Here is a 17,653-nt window from a genome sequence, read left to right on the forward strand (position 1 = left end):
AATAAATCCATCTTTATCTCTGTATGGGCAGTTATTCCCTATCTTAGATATATTATCTTTCCTTTTACAGAGGTGTCGTACATTCATTATCCCATTGCAAACACGTATTTTTCATTAAATCCCCATTAAAAGAGAGAAGAGGCAAGAGAAAGACACAGTAAGACAGACAGACAGAAAGAAATATCTCTCTGATGGAATAATTAATTTGGACCCGTTTCTTTTAAGTTCCCGAACAGTTAAAAGAGCAAGTCTGCCGCCCGCACCCCCGCCCCGCTTTTTTTTTTTTTTTTTTTTTTTTAATTTTCCCTAGCCATCTACTTTGTGTGCCTGTGCGTGTGTGTCTGTGTTACTAATGAAGTTTGCAGACTTGTGTTTGTATCCACGAGCTCCTTTCTGCTGCCCCTTCTTCTCTGGGCTGGCTCTGTGGCTCCCGCAGCCCCGGCGAGCCCCCGGCAGCCGCGGCAGCTCCGGCTTCCCCGGCTCCGGGGCTGCGCGTCATTTGCAGCCCGGAGAATGTTGATCACCTCACTAATTACACCTCTCCCTCTCCTCTTCCCTCTCCTCTCCCTCTCCCTCTCTCTCCCTCTCTCTCGCTCTCTCTCCTCTCTCTCTCCTCTCTCTCTCTCTCTCTCATTCCCAGAGTGCATATCGGGAATAGACACACAAAGACATGCGCACTCAACTTAATCAGCCATTTTTTTAAACAGGGCTAAAACGATAATAATTAGCAGAATAAAGACATATCGGATTTTCATTTCCTTTCCTCCTTTTCCCAACCCCTTCACAACCAAACAGCGAGACCGCGGTCGGCACATGCTTTAACAACTCCCGGACCCCAAAGGACCGCTCCATGCCCCCCACTTCTTGCTCAATCATTTTTATTTTCACCCAATAAAGTTGGAGGATTATTTTTTTTTATTATTTTTTTAATGAACCTTCTCTCGTTTACTTGGATGTGATCAGCTGTTAAGTAAATAAAGCAAAACAAAAAAAAGAGGCGAAGATCCAGTAGGAACTGCGAGGGGAAATGGAAAGTAAGTTTTTTCTTTAACTTTTATTGAGTAGTTTGTGTTAAATTTAGGTCGAGTATCGATTATCTTTCCAGGCTGATCTTGCACAATCTTTGATATTTCGCTCTCGCTCTCTCTCTCTCTCTCCCTCTCTCTGTGCCTCTTTCTCTCTCTCTCACATACACACACACACTCACATCCCCAGATCCCATGTATCTCTCCCCTCTCTCTCTCCCCCCTTTTTCTGCCTGTTTCCCCATTTTTAGGTACAGTATTTGCTCCCGTTTGGGAAGGAGGGGCTGCTTTTTCTCTCTCCCTTCTTTCTTTCTCTCTCTCCCTTTCTCTTTTATTCCGGGGGTTACGTTTTGTTTGTGTTTTTTTTTTGTTTGTTTGTTTTGTTTTGGGGCTGTGGGTTTGATGGTTTTTTTTTCTCTTTCGGGCTGTAACTTTCGGATTAAGTGGAGGACCCTGCTCAGTTTGCAGAAGAGGTTCGGGGGGTGCCCCCCACTTTTTATTTCGCTCTTTTTTTTGTAGGGAGCTCGGGGAGGGGGGGAATACTGTCAGATTAGGAAAGACGTTACGGCTGTCAAGAAGTCATCGCTTGCCAGCCCCTTCAGAGCTCGCACTCTTGTTTCGCAGCTCGGTCCCCCCCAAACTTTGAGGTGCTTTTTGAAGGCGCATTCTGCTCTCCCACCCTCCTTCCCTCTCCTCCCCATCTCCACCCCCCTTGGCCTCCCAAACTTTCGCTTTCGGGCGGGGAGGGGGGGGATGCCAGCAGGGCAATGGGGACCCTGACTGCGTGCGTGTGTACAGGAGAAGGTGTGGGGTGCTTTTTCCTCTCCCCCCCCCCCCCCCCCCCCCCGATTTATTTTGCAGGTAGGTTTCTGAGGAGCAGAGGCAGGGGTGGCTGTGCGGGTGTGTGCGCGCAGGGGATCGCGCTGCTGGCTGCCGTCTCCGGCAGCAGGAGGAAGAGGAGCCCGTTAGCAGCGCGCCCTGCCTCCCTGTCAGTTGCGGCGCGGGGAGGCGGCCCAACCCGGTGCGGAGCTGCGCGGAGCGGAGCGGCGCGGCCCCGCCGGCGGGGATGCGCGGCTGCCGCTGCCTGCGGGCGGCTGCCGGCCGGGCGCCAGCGGAGCCCCCGGCATCCCCGCCGGGCCGTGCCCAGCCGCGTCGCTCCGCACCGCTCCGCGCCGTAGGAAAGGCTCCTGGCGGGCAGGGTCGGGGGCTGCTTCCAGCTCAGCCTAAGGTTTCTAACAGGGGCGGGGGGGGACGGCTATTTTGCGGGACAGGCGTCTATTTTTGTTTTTTAAACCGAGGACTAAGGTGTTTTAAAAAAAAAAAAAAAAACCCAAACCAGAACTACAACCCCCCCCGCCAACCAATCAAAAAAAAAAAAAGCTCATAAACAGTGAGAAGGCAGTTCGGTTCCTGCTCTGTCTAACTGCTCGTGCCAGAATCAAGTGCATCCCTTCCCATCACGGCGGCTAATGGCAGACGCGTCCCTGCTTCCCCCTCTTGCCTTACATGAAATTTCCTTCAAAAATGCTAATAAACTTTCCCCCCATCCGATGCCAACTTACGGCGGTTCCCCTCCACTCCTCCCCTCCTGCATCTTCTTCCCCCCCCCTCACCCCCCCCCCCCCCCAAGCCTCCCCAGCAGCGGCAGCAGAAAATGCACGGGTTGGTATTTCTTTTGTTACCTGCGAGCCGGGCGGCCGGGGGTCTCTCATCGGCTGCTTAGGGCACTGGGTCCAACCGAGAGAGGAGCCACATCAGTCGGGTTCAGCCTGTTTCACCTCAGCGCCGTCCCGAGGAGGCTTTAGCCACCATTCAATAACACACCCTCCTCCTCCTCCTCTTCCTCCTTAGGTACCAAGGCAGAGATCGCAAACATAACACCCCCCTCCCCACCAAAAAAAAAAAAAAAAAAAAAAAGCCCAACCAAAAGACAACTTGCCAGGCTGAAGATGGTGGATTTACATTAAGCCAGACACAGGCAGGTTCACTCAGGAAGTCTGACCATCCCGTTTTCTGACAGTTGCATTTCCTCGGCTCCATTCCTTCCTCCCTGTTTTGTTTTTGTTTTTGTTTTTTTTTTTTTTTTAAATTTTCTTTTTATTAGCCTTGTTCCTTTTTTAATCAAGGATTATGTAGTTGGCAGGAGGAGAGCGAGAAAGAGAGTGGAAAGAGAGGGCTCGGGTGCTTTTGGGGTGGTTGCTGTGAGGGTGTTTTTTTTGATGGTGTATTTTTTTTTTTTTTTTCAATTGTGTTTCCCCTGGATTTGCAGTGGCTCGATCCTTAGGAGCGGTGGTGGAGTGTTTAAAAAGATCATATGTAGCGTTATATTTTTAGTTTGGTGGTGGATGGATGGAAGAGGTAGTGAGAAGCTTTTGCAGCCCTGCCTGTTGTTGGTTAGATTGAGGCAGAGACTTGGCTGCGATTGGGACGCGACTGTGACATGGGCATCGATCGCTTCCATTGAGAGCAATGCAAAAACACAGCCTGGGTATGTAACACTCTCAGTGCCATCAACACTTGTTTTACTTTATATTTACTGGCAAAACTGACAGAACGATCCGGAGTGCTTTTCTTTGAAATAAGGAATACCAACATTTGGATGGGAAGGTGCACAAAGAAGATTGTGAAAATAAACGGGGGGTTGAAGGTTGGGGTGTGTGTGTGGGGGGAAGAGCCTTAACCATCATTGCTCCACTTCCTATTCAACTGACTGTATTTAAGGAGTTTCTCTCTTTTCTCGACTGGGGGATCCTACTAAACTGGTTGAAATGAAAAAAAAAAAAAATCAGACAATCAACCTTGAGGGAATATCTGCTAGTTTTCAGGGTTTGCGGTTTCAGCCGGTAGGAAGGCACACAAAATAAAAGATGGCTAGCCAGCTGTTTTAACCTCTTGCACCTGGCTCCAGAGCTGGGGCTCACCAGGATTATTCAGTTATTCGTGCTATCTGGGCTTGAATATTTATAGTGTACGATCTAGAGATCCACACAGTGCATTGTAGCATCTCTTTATCCTTTAGTCGTGGGTTTTTTGGACTTCGTCAACATAAACATGTATTCAATAGTTTTCATTTTTATGATAATGAACGTAGAGGGTCAATGAAATATAGAGGGAAAAGTCGTAAATCTGCAAAAGTGAAACCTACCCAAGGAACAAAGAAAGGTCAGGTAAACCATCTGTGTAAGTCACAGTAATAGTACCTGCTGTTTGGTTTATGCAGGGATACTGCTTTATTATTCTCTAAAATGAAACTTATCCGCTAGATCAAGTTAAAACTAAAGGAAAGCTGTGGAGATGATAAATGGCATTGCGTGCATCTTTCAGAATAGGGAGACGGTTGTGTTCCTTGATTTTTGAATAGTTTAGGTTTATTTGTGATGATGGTGCACCAGAAAGAACATATAAAGGGGGCCGAGAAAAATCACTGTTTAATATTGCAGAATTTACTGCTTCCATTCTGACCATGAGCCTAAATTTACACAATGAAATTTGATTATCTCTAATAACAATATTAGATCCTGCACTGGATGGATGAGAATTGAGGTGGTTTTGTTGATTGCAAGGGTTTAATGTTGCATTTCAGAATCTGATGTGGTTTAGCCTCCCTTCCATTAACTGGAAAACCCCTGAGGTTTTACAATTATTTCTTAAAGATAATACATTTAAGATTGCATTGGTAGGCTGAAGAAAAGTCATAAAGGCAAGAAGGGAAGCCCTTAATAACTCTTGAGATTCAGACATGTTCAGCAGTTAGATTGGCTCTGACTTCACCAAGGGTCGACAATGTGTCATTTCCATGAAGCCAAATTGCCCTCTGCCTATATGATATTAATGTGCAAATCAATATTTCAGGGATTAAATTTCCCTTCTTCATTTTTTATGGTTTCTACCTCAATAAGTCTCAAGTCTATTAGAAGAGGCTGGATGATTTAAAATCTTTCACTACAGAATGGCTTGTCGTAGCCTTGTTTCACAGACCGTTTTTGGATTTTCGTTATAAAAGACTAAAGGCATTCCAAAGAAGTTGATAGTCAATATAGGGACATGCTCACTGTTGTAAAGCCCTTGTTCGATTAAGAGCTAAAAAGGTATTGAAAATATAATATATATGTTTATATAATATATATACATTCTACTGCTTTAAAAATATTGTGTTAATCACCTATTGATTTATTTCAAAATCAATTGAAGCTCCTTTCTTATTAGTGATTTGTTCAGCATTCTTCAGCCTTGTTGTTAATTTTCTTAAAGAGCATGCATGAATTAATCTGCTGGTAGAGTGTGTTTGGGGTTTTCTTTGAGGCATATTTAAAAACAGGCATTTTTACCTATTTAGCTAAGTGGTGTGAACAGTTTAGTATTGTGGGGAGAGCTGTTTTCTGCACTTCAGATTCAGCATTGTTTTAATGAAGCTAAGGGGCGTTTCGTAAATATTTTATGATTTCTGCTCAGATGCTTATCAGCAATGTTTATTAAGAGTTTCCATTGAATATTCAGAATCAGTTAAAAATTAAAATGGAGCTCTCTGATCTGGAAGGAAACAATACATGACAGAAAATTTAGGTCAAAATATGAGGTTGTGACTTTATCACATAATCTTGGGAAGGCCCTACTGTCTATCATTTAGTGTTGTTTTATAGTCTTAGACCATCTGGACCAAGTTCCGCACAGCTGCATGAATTTCATATGTGATAGAACATTTTTTCCATTCAGTGTGAAATGTTCCTTCCTAAAAACGTACACCAGACTCGCTTAATTTAGTCTGCTAAAAGAAATGCACATGAAAAAGGACAAAAGGCTCTTTAATCTCTGCAAGCTGTTTGTTTTTCTTCAAGATTCCTGTCTGTTTGGGTTTGAAAAGTCATGTTTATTGAGCAGATGATTCTGAGGTGTGACATTAAAATAATATATGATTTTTGTGCTAGTTTCTGCTCTCCTAGTTAATTTGCAGAGCTACTTTTTATGCCTGTCAAAACACAGAGTTAATCTATTCTTATTTACAATTAATCTCAATAAAATTAATCTTAACTATGCCTTAGTCAGTAGCTTAAAATATCTAATTATATTCAATTAACTGCTGTCATAGTAATTAACATTGCTTAATTGCCTCTGCATATATTTATGTAAGCTCATTAGTTACTGCTTGCTCTTTTTTCCTTTTCTCATTCCCATTTTTGTAGCTCTGAGAACGTTGACATAAAACCCAGTCTAGTTTTTCACAATTCGGGTCTTGAAGAGCCTGTGACAATAGCAATATATGTGTTCATAACCTGTTATGTGGGTAAATATTTGTGTGTCCATATGCAAAAAGGGTACCAGATCTGGGTCTCTAAAGAACTTCCAATCCAGCTTCCCCCCCCCCCCGCCCCAACACATACAAAAATGTTTTCTAGCCTTGCTGATAGAAATACGAGAAGCCAGGTTAAGCTTTGTGTTTATAAATGAAGAGCTTTTCTGCATCTGCCTTGGGGCTGTACCCAGAAGGCAGAGCTTTGCTGCTCCAAATTCATTCAAAGGGTTAAAGACTTGGCCAAGGTTCAAACTGAGAAGCGCCCAGGGAAAGTGCATGTGAATATGTACAAGTTTCATGTAATTAGTGCTTAATTATATTAACATATGCAAATTGTCAACTTAGGAGCTTGTTGAGCTGGCAAAGATCAGCCAGGCACAATTGCTGTATTGTTCTGAAACAATAATGGATTTCAAGTTGGATTGTGAAAACACATAACTAGCTATCTAATTTAACTCATACCATGGTGAAATTTCATTAGTCTCCATGGAGACTGGTTTAATTGTGCTGACTAATGTTCTGGGCTGCAGAATGTCCTAAAAAGAAAGCGTTGTTTGCCTAATCCACCTTACAATGACACTTGTTTGTACATGTTTCCCTTGTGTGAGAATTTGCATATGCAAATAAATAGTTTCTCTGCCCCATTTGTCATGGCTGTTCATTACCCATGAAGAGGACATTGTTACTAGGCTGTTACTGAGTCTCCCAAGACAGGATAGTGTCAACCAGTCCAGCCACATTCTTTCATAATTTGTTTCTGATTAATAGACCAGAGTGAGGCTCATTCTATTCAGGCCTCTGCAAAGGGAAGGTCAGTTCTGTCACTGAAAAGAGTTTCCGCAGCAACTGAAGTTTTTTCTCTCCCTCTCCCTCCCCCTCCCCCTCTTGCTTTGGCTAAAATAATCATATTTAAAATAATGTATTCTTGCTCTAAGGAATACCTCCACTAATAATCTCTAGTTTCCTAAAGCAAAAGATAGGAAAATAAAGGAGATTCTGGTATTGGAATATTAATCCTGTTTTTGACAGAAAGGTAAACTGATATAATTGCTTTTCAGTCGAAGGAATGGGGGTTTATACAAGTGTGAAAGCATCGGAAAAGGATTAGCATTTTTTTGCATAATGAAAAGCTCTGTTGAATAGGGCACTGAATGGTTGACTGAATGACTGAGATGAAAGGAAGATGAAAATGCAGTCTCCTCTTTCTTTATGCCTGTGTTCAGCTCTCCCTAAAGTTATGTTTGTCCAAGACTTGAGAAAACAAGCAGAAGCTCAGATTTGAGCAACTTGCTAAGATGCCCCGAGTTTCCATCATCATGTGAAGTAATATGTATGAGAGTAGTGCAGCGAAAGGCTGAGAAACACAGGTTTGTATGGAGGGGAGCTCCAAGAACATGACAGGCAAACCAAATATTGACTATTGGGTATCGAGGATTCCCAGCACTTTGCCTGGGGGCAAGAAAGAGGGAGGAGGGGGGCCAGCAGCGAGGGAACTATTTTAAAAGTTGCCAATGGAAATTATGCATCAACTCATAATAATCTAATAAAGTTTGGTGTTCAAGGAAGTGGGGTTTAGTCAATATCTGTTTTAATTATTAAACTATTTCTCTTTTGGAAAAAGTTATGAATTCTGACTCAGTGCTAAGTGTTTAAATGGTATAGGAGCTTTGCTGGGGAAAAAATTACTCTTCTTTCGGCTTTGAAAATAGAGAAAGCTTACCGAAATAGAAATTGATACATGCACATAAGGAGCGGGGTTTTCGGACTGACTGCATGAGCATATTCAGGTTGTTTAAAACAGTAAGATTCTGGTAGATTCAGGTGGCAAGAAGGGCCCTGGCCTCCTCCTGCAATCAGTGCTATCCCCCACTGACTTCAACCGGAGCAGGATCAGGCCCCCAGACAGGGCTGCAACTGGTTAGCTGTTGACAATGTGATCAGTGCTTCTAATTATGTTCTCTCAACAGTAATTAGGGCAGTTAAAATACCATAAGTGTTGAGCCACTTTTGAAAGTGGGAAGTGGTTCTTTTGTACGTATGTAAATCAAATGCAGTGTGAATAATTATTTGTATGTATGCATATTAAATAGGCTCTCTTTTTTTTTTCAGGCCAGCATAATTACAGATTTAGAGCCACTGTGGAAAACTGTTGGTAGTTAGACTAAATATTAACTTGTGGTTTGTTTTTTTTTTTTTTTTTCCCCGGTTTGCAGAACATTTATTTGTAAATGCTTGTTAGTTCAGTATTGGGCTTCATCTGATGGTATTTAAACAGTTAGAGATACCTCTAAGAAATTAGGATTATTTATGGATAAATGAAGTAAAACTGTAAATGCAGAAAGTGCTTGGTAAAAATAAAGTCACAAAAATTCTCTCTTTTATGATGAAGTTAAAGACCTTCTATGGGCTTTGAGACTGTTTTACTACTAACTTTATGAAATTCCTTAAAACTTCTTTTAAAGAAACATGCTTAGGGGATATTCTTTCATTCTGGGAACAGCTTATTAGTGTATTTCCATAAGAAAAATGTGTTAATTTAAAAAATAAATTCATTTATATTTTAAAATATTGTTAACCAAGCACCATGTGTTGTCTCTGGCAACGTTCCAGCCACTGTAGAACTGGATAACACATGGGTTAATAATAACTTATGTGATGTCTGCATTCGTACTGATTGGGCAGAAACCCAGCACACTGAGATACTGGGATTCAAGATTTTTACAGAATAAGATGTAATGCAGAGTATGTTTATGTGAACAGATGCACAGGTAGAAGAAACTAAAAGACATGTATCAGTTGCTTTTGCCTAGTAGGTAAAACAGATGTGGTAGGTTCTGGATGGTTGTTGTTGATATTTGTTGCTGTTTTTGAAAGGAGTAATAAACACATTTATTGATAGTGGGATTCAGCAGACCTGTAGAGATAAACTTGTTTTGCATAAATAAGAGCAGCATGTTTAGTCTTGTATTAAACATATTACTCTATTCCTTTTTTTAGTCACTCCGTACCATTCTTATACCAGTATTTTCATTATTACTTCAGCTTTTGCTGGGTTTCAAACTAAGTCAGCAAAGTTTGTATCAGATTGAAATATGTCAGTCCTGTTGAGGAAGGACGTTTTCTACTTAAAGAAAATATTCTGAGGAATGGTTTAACTAAGTTATATGATCAAAATAAAAGTTTGCTATATTAAGATGCTCTTTTATATGTTCACATTACTCAGAATCAGCTTTCAATAAAAAAAAAATTAGAAGGTAATCTGTCCAAATTTATATTTTCTTTGCTTTTGGTAGCTCTGAGAACAATTTTAAAGATGCTGGGAAACTGGGATCTCTTTACAGAGAAATCTGGCAGACTTTTAACACTCACCGTGATCTGATAGGCTGTACCAGCTCCTAAGAAGGTGTTATAGTCCTTCAGGTCAATAGTTCACAAACAAACGGCTGTATGTACATGATAGACCATGGTGACTCTGAAAACAAACATTTACCATGTAGGCTGCAGTGGTGTCTGAAGAACAAGTGATGCACACACTAGATGTAAATCTAAAACTGTATTTAAGTAGACAAACATTCTGCTTCTGAAACAAAGAAATCCTCACAGAATGTCTGTGTTGATGTGAGTCTAGGACATGTAAACCCAACAGAACTGGATTGTTCCCATTCACCCCAAACTAAATTATCAATAACTCCTCTGTAAGCAGAGGAGTAATATGGCTATAAAATTGGCAAGACATACAGTTTTGATATTAGTAGAAAAAGAATCAAGCCTTTAGTTAGTGATTGACAAAAATACCATAAAATCAAATTTAAAAGGTTTCATCTCATCTTTTTGCTCTACAATTTCCATTTTTAAGGATGATGTGTTTAGTGCAGAAGGCACCAGAGAGTTTGTAAGAAAAAGGTTTTCCAGAGAGGCTGATGGGGGTCAATTCTGTTCTTTTTACCAGGTAATAGCAGAGCTGAGGATCTGGAAGCAGTGGCTGCTGAAGGCTTGCTCCTCCCTGTTTTGACACTGAGGCTGCCTTATAAATTCACCTAATCTGAGCTGACAAGGCACCTGTCACTGGTAGTGCTCCAGTGTTTGGGGCACTGATGGAAACCTGGAGTAATCGCAGTTATTTCCACACTTGTTCCAGAAGATGGTAGTGTAACAGATTAGAATAATATCTTTTTGAGGAATAACAAAAACATAACTTCCTTCTTTCCCTTCACTTGGGGAGGATCCTTTGATTTTTTTGTATTCAGAAGGCCAGAGCTTTTGTAAGAAGAGATGGGGAAAAAAAATCCTTGGATTTGCCAAATATTACATGACAGTTTCAAATGCAAGTGGTTTTCCTGTGTGAGAAACCATGGCTGTCCACTTCAAATAAAGGTTTCTCCTTGTTTAATACCTAACACTTTGCATGCCCTCCCCACTCCAGAAAATAAGGTTCTGAGTGAAAAGTAGCTCCTTAATCAGGGAGCTTGTTCCTGTGGGTTTCACTCTAGTCCTTTTATATTTTTTTATACTGAAATATGGTTATTGACTTTGTTTACAGTGCTGAGGGTTTAAATTAAAGAAAATGTAACATTTCTAAAATAAATTATTTAGCTATATGACAAATGTCACCCCTCAGTCCCTCAGTTCCTTTGAGTTTTGTGAACTGCTCACCAAAAAAATCACTTTCTTTGCCATTGCATTACAGCCATCTCTGGGGTGGGAAGTGTCACCCTGTGCACAAACAACCACTAGCCACTCGGCTGCAGCAAAGCAATGTGCTTCTGGACTTTTTCCAGCAGGAGCAAATGATTGCTGTAGGGAGGCAAAATATGATTTCTCACTGGGACAGGCTTTTCATCTCCAGTGAAAAGCATCACTGGAGTTCTAAGTCCCAACTGGTCTGGCCCATGGATTTCTCTTTTGCATGACGGGTGGTTTTCCCAGCACTGCTGCAGTTTCCAATTTTGACCGAGGGCCTCTTCCAAAGTCCAGCATCACCTCATTGATTTCTCTGGGTTTGGATCAGGCCCTTACAAAGAAGAATGTCATCTACTGAGGCACCCGCTGCAATTCAGGCAGTGGCAGGTCAGCGCTGCCAGGCAGCCGCTGCCTGGCCCCGGCCCTGCGCTCAGCCCTTGCCCCTGGCCCTGCATCGGGGAGTGCTCCCTGAAATCAAAGGGCAGAGCGGTGCAGTCACAACTTTTTTTTTTTTTTTTTTTTTGCCCCGAGTGGGTGGAAAGGCAACAAGAGACAATGGAGTCAAAAAATGTTAGTATTTAAATACAACAGAAACTGGGAGCCTGGCAATAACTCAGCTACTACAGAGTCAATTCAGCCATCTGGAGATTGTGACACATCCAAAAAGAGGGGGGTGGTAGGGAGACAGACCTTAAAAATGAAGGATGTCATTCCATGTTCAAATGTACTCTCCACGTAGGCTGCTTGCTTTAATGTTGAACAGCATAGGTCTCTTGAGTGGTTTTGTGCATCAAAGACGTACATACTGAAACACCTAGTGTCTTGCCACAATTGGATGTTAATGTTTCTGGACCTGAGTTGTTTGGCCCAGCACTGAGTTTACTGGTTGATATCAGTTTGTTTTTCAATGTTATCATTATTTAAAAATAGATTTTGAGGCTGTTTGAATTTTTTTAATACATACAATGGCAGTGATTTATAAACATTTCTGGATTCAGCTGTAGCTGTACAGAAGGATTGAACCTGCTTTCAGCATATTTTTTACATTATTTTAATAATTAGAGGCAAATATATTAGAAATCTTTTAGGTTCATTTAAAAATCTATGCAATTTAAACAAACGCTGAATTGTGTAATGGTTTGTCTGGGAATTACTTAGGCTGCACAGCGTAATAATATTTTATTAGCTGTCATTTGTTTTCTAGGAAGAAAATGGTGATTTTTATGTTGTGTGTTATGTGAAAACTTGGCACTGAAATGGGACAGTCCCTGAATGTGAATTTCTAAAAAGGTGGGACAGTAGTTGCCCAAAAGGTGAAGACTTGAGAAAAATTGGGGTGGGTCATTTCTTTCCTGAAATGAAGCAGGGTACAGATTAGGAGCCATTAAGGTCTGCCAGGAGTTGCTGGTCATAGAAGCCTGTTTAAGTGCTCACTGTCAACAAGGAAATCATGGGCAGCACTTAAAGTGGCTCACCTCTGATTTATTCATAAACCTCACACGAGCACTTGGCTTTGTTCTTGCTCTGGTAAGGGGGAACTGATGCCAATAAGAACAGGAATAAAGAGCTTCTTGCATGGTCCAAAAGTGAATAGCACTTTATCTCAAAGCATGACCTCCATTCCCAAGATCTGTTGTGTTACAGTTGACTCCGCTAGATGTGTATTCTCAGATGAATTGCTAGAAGAGGTTACAACAAATATATACTTTGTAAACCCTCTAGATGTAACAAGAACTGTGTAACTGGAACTTAGGTTCTAACTTGACAGAAAGGTTGCGGTATTCATAGTGAACTGAGAGATTTCCGTTTCAGACAGAGCTTTACGCTGGTGTTTTTAATGTGAGTCAGAAAACAGTATGATTATGTGGCTGTGATTCAAGTGAAAATTTTATATTCTTTAAAGGATTCATTTGAGAAACATATTTTCATAAAAGCAGCCATACAGAAACGCGAAGTAGTTCAGAGAACAAAAAGCAAAAAAAAGAAAAGAAAAAAGTTCACTTCATTTTTAGGCATATTTGATTGCTGCTGCTTTATTTTTGTTTCTCTAAAAAAGGCGAAGTAGTGCTTGCAGTCCACGATGGGGGAAGGGACCTTTCCAAGACGGTCAACTGCCATGTTTGCACTGGGGCAGAGGTTGAGTACAGTTACTTAAATCCCCAGAGAAACATTTAGTTAACGCTAGTCTCTTTCTGATCCCGTCTGAGTCTGGTTTTCTTTTTTGCTTTTTAATGAAGTTTGTTTGTTGCTATGTTTATGTTATGTTTTTAAACTGACTTGCATTTTCACAACAGATTTGACCAAAGAGTCATAATGGAAGACAGTGATGAGAGTTAATGATACGTCTTTGATAAAGCAGTCCTCGTGTGCAATCTGATCACAGCCATCAGCTCATTTGTCATGGCTGAAGTGAAAATGTCAGGACCAATGAGTGTATCAGTGCTGAAGGGGGCGAAAGGGCTTTTGGAGACACTTTTGTGCTGGGAGTGGGCCATAGCCTAGATGCAGCTCTAGGGAAATACTGGGATTAGCCAACTCTGTGCACAAATCCCTAGCATAACAGAATTAGTTGGGAAAATGAGGTTTGTTAGGAAAAAAAAAATCTGTACAACTGTTCTATACTGCAGCCCAGGAACTAAGCAAAAGAGTAAGGCATTTTATTAAAATAATTTTAGCAATGTGAACATACACACATTCCAAAAAATATCACAATTGGTAGCCAACATTATAACAAAACCCATCTTAATGCATTTTGCATATGTACGTGGGTTTGCTTCTAGGAAAAAAAATAGTGCTTTTGAAATAAATACAGTCTTCACAATCTTAAAAGAAGGTTTTCTGAATTTGACACAGTGGAAATTAATACAACATAAACACAAACTGATGCTGATGATCTTTTTGTATGGATTAGTTCAAATAGAAGATAAGGGCAGTCTCCCTGCTGCAGACACTTTTTTACTCAGGAGGTGTAATTCATACTATAGGAACATATTGATTGCCAAACTGGGACCCTGGTGTGGGTAGCCTCTTCTCGCTTTGACTGGTCTGTACATGATGCTTCTGAAGAATACCACAGTAGGCAGATGTAGGATAACCTATTGTATATGCCTGCCTTGCCATCATTGCAAATGCTCTCAGAAGAACAAGGTTTAATATCCTTTACAAATTTTTTTTTTTTTTTTGTTCACTTTCATTACACTAACTCTGGATACTTTTGGCAGCCAGTTTCCATTCTGTTTTTTAACCTTGGTAAATTCAAGATCTCAATGGTATCCTGCAGCAATGAGTCCTACTGTCTAACCCCTTTGCCTCTCTCATCATCGGGTTTTAATTTGTCACAGTTTAGCTTTCTTGGAAACCCACTACTCGTCTTTTGGTAAACCTCGTCTTGCTTCCTGTTACATACCTAGGAAGAGCAGGGTGCTTTTGCCACTATGTTGTCTTTAAAATGCTGAAGAAATCTTGATTTCTTTGAGGTGGGGATCCTACTTGCCAAACCTATACAGCTGCTGTGGAACTGCGTAGGTGTTTAACCAGGTAATCCCATTACCCGCCCTATGCCAGCCCAAGAGGAGTGAGCGGGAGTGAGTTATTCCATCTCCAGTGTGTGGAGTGGTTACTGAGGAATTGTCTGAATACTAGACATGTGTAGATAATTGTCTGTCTGGCTACACCAGTAAATAATGGCTATTTGCCTGTGGAAGGGATATTTACCTGGTTTGCTGTACTTCCCATATGTTTGATATTGCAGAATTGGGAGTGGTTTATCTTCACAGATCCGTGCCGAGGTGGTTCAACAGACTGCCAGCACTGTGCTGAGAGCAGTTTTTCCTTCGTCTGGTGTTACTATTAGAGGTGTTGCTGCAAGTTTATCATCTTTTTTTTGGATTTAATGGAAGGCTGAGAAGAAAATTAAGTTTGGTACTGGCTCCATTGGGTCACTGATCTGGTAGCTGCAACCATTACGTAAGGCCTTCGAAATGGAGCAGAGCGTGGCAGAGGATGGCACTGGACCTCGCTGTGCTCTGGGTTATTAGTGTGTCTGTGTCGCTACCCTGTGTTGCACAGTGTTCGTCCATGGTGAAAAGCTTCCTTTTTCTTTCCCAAAACTTGGGCATAAATTTGGGAGCAGGCAGAACTAGCACATATGCTGATCAGAGCGGGTGGAGAGCAGGGGATGTGTGGTAGAGCCTTAGGCTGCGGCTCAGATACCAGGTAATTGCCTCTGGTATGCCTAGGCTTCTTCGCAATGGGTTTGCAGCTAGCATGTGAAACTACATTTTGTGGTCATGGGCTTCAGGCCTGTAGTCCTTCTGGGCCTTCTTGTGCTATGAACATGGCCACAGGGTCTAAAGATACCAGGTAACCTCGAGTCTGGCACAGAAATGTGTAATAAAGCTGCAGCCACTAGCCTTTAAACCCCAAACACTTCTCTGTTTAGGCGTGTCAGTGTGAGTGGCAGCAGCAAAGTAATTTATTTAATCTAACTAGTACTTATCTTTGTTAGGAGTCGTCTGTAGATTTCTTCCATTTCATGTACAGTGAATTGTCCTCTTTCAGATAATGTGCTCGTACAACCTTGTGGTTTTTTTTTTTTTTTGTTTAATTCTATTGATTTACAGTATTGAAGTGAAATATCTGATACCTGTTTCCTGCACTTTGACTATACGTAGTCAAAGAAGCTGATGAGATTCTTCCCTCCTTTCCACAAGCCCTTTAGCTGTTTTAAATGTATAATTATCATTGCATGTCATTTGATAGCTGCACTAATTGCTGCCAACCATTGTCTGTTTGCACTTAATGCTGAAACCTGATCAACATCCTGCTTTGGTTGATGTTTGGTGGTAAACTTTAATTAACTCTTATTGCATTGAAGAAGAGCTCAGTCTCTGTGCTAACTAATCATTTACCTTCATTATGTCCTGACAGCTCCACTTGTTCCTGGTACTAATAGATACACCAGTCAGTAAATAAACCTGCAAACCTTCATGCCTTGAAGTTGTTCCACATTGATATTTTGTTGCTTAAAGTATAATGGCATAAAGATAATTATTTCAGTTAGTTTTGTATCTCTGCTTTTCCAGACACCAATCTCAAATTGCCTTTTTCATGCCAGACAATATCATTTTAATAGTAACTGTAGATTTAAGATAACATTATTCCTTCAGCATGGTTCCTATATACATGCATCTTTTGAATCAATACAATTAAGCTTGTCTCCTGTTGGAATTCTTGTAATTATTTTTCCTGAAATACTTTTCCTGTAATGATATTGAAGTTAAAGTAATCAGGTTACTGGCAGATCATGTAAAATTCAACTCAAAATTGCTGGCTGCTTGATTTTAATTTGTCTGACATCAAGTTTGTTTGAAAAGGGATAATATGTGGTTAAACCAAGGAGCTTATAATTATGGTTGACATTTGTTTGTTTATAATGAAATCTAATTAAAGTTCATACATTTTAAAACACAAAAGTTAATTACTGAATTGCTCACTTCACTTATGCACAGCAGTCAAATTAACTTGCAGAGCAAAAAAATGACAAAAGACTATGCATATTAAAAACAAAATGCCCAGCTGATCTTGGCAACACAAATTTGCCATGATAATATTCTAGAAAAAAACAAATGCTTTATTAATAACTAAATTGTTTAAAAAACATCTTGTATTTTCACTGACCGGGCTGATATTTGTACAGAGTAATATTTAAATGTTTAACATGATTTACAATACCCACAGCTTTTTTTTTTTTTTCCCACATGCATAATTGGAAGAGTCTTGCACTCTTGTAAATGTGCTCAAAAGCACGATTCTGTATTTCTTTTTTCATCAAGACTCTTTCTGAAGTCATCTGGAGTTCTAATATCTCCCTGAGAACTGGAATGTTTGCTTGACTACCTGCCTTGTGATAACTTTTAGAAAGATAATTGCAGCATTTTTAGCATGCAAGCAAATTAGTATTAGGCAAACAAAAAAAGTACTGTAACATTTATTTCACAGTTGATTTTGAGACAACAAAGAGGCTAGGTGAATATCGTAGAGCCACTTTGACTCCCTAGTCATTATTTGTTAGTTTTGCAATGCAGTCTTACCTTCCAAATGTGCTGACAGAGAACACATGCAGACTTTAGTAAAATCACAAAGTTTGTGATAATTCACACTTTAAAGGATTATGCTACTCTGTTTTACATCATTAAAGTATTTGCAGTATACTTACTTATGTTAATATTACATTTTTGATAAATTAGATGTAAGTTTAATGAAGTAAAAACCTATGTTTCTGTAATTTTTTTCTTAAAAGCTGTGAATGCAAAAGCTGTGAATGGTATCTCTTTTGTAGTGTTTGAGAACAGGTGACACAGATCCAGGCAGTGTGAATTTTTGTGAAGACAATTAGGATTAATTTTCTAGCTGCTTCTATTTAATTTAGTTCCATGTGAGTTTAAAACAACATCTAATGTAAACTAGCTTTGGTCAGAGTTAAAGAGATTAAATGGTGAAAGCTTTACAGATTGGGAGTATTGACATATGAATAAACACAGTAAATATGATTTATTAATTCCTAAAATGATTGATGCAGCAAATTTTTTTAAAGGAAAAAGGAATATGGATTCAATAGCTAAGATTTATATTTAGCAGGATTATTAACTTGAACTTC

The 17,653-nt window shown here is 40.3% G+C and overlaps 1 protein-coding gene across 1 annotated transcript in view; it reads left to right on the top strand.

The window, feature by feature from the left end:
- Positions 1-861: 861 nt before the first annotated feature.
- The window catches only part of ZFHX4 (zinc finger homeobox 4), a 151,331-nt gene continuing 134,539 nt past the window's right edge, over positions 862-17,653 (top strand). The window contains exon 1 of the mRNA XM_074883228.1: positions 862-1,034. The gene's annotated coding sequence lies outside the window, so the exon portion shown is untranslated. The remainder of the gene's footprint in view (positions 1,035-17,653) is intronic.

This window comes from Strix uralensis, chromosome 1 (assembly GCF_047716275.1).
Source record: "Strix uralensis isolate ZFMK-TIS-50842 chromosome 1, bStrUra1, whole genome shotgun sequence".
NCBI classification, from domain to species: domain Eukaryota; kingdom Metazoa; phylum Chordata; class Aves; order Strigiformes; family Strigidae; genus Strix; species Strix uralensis.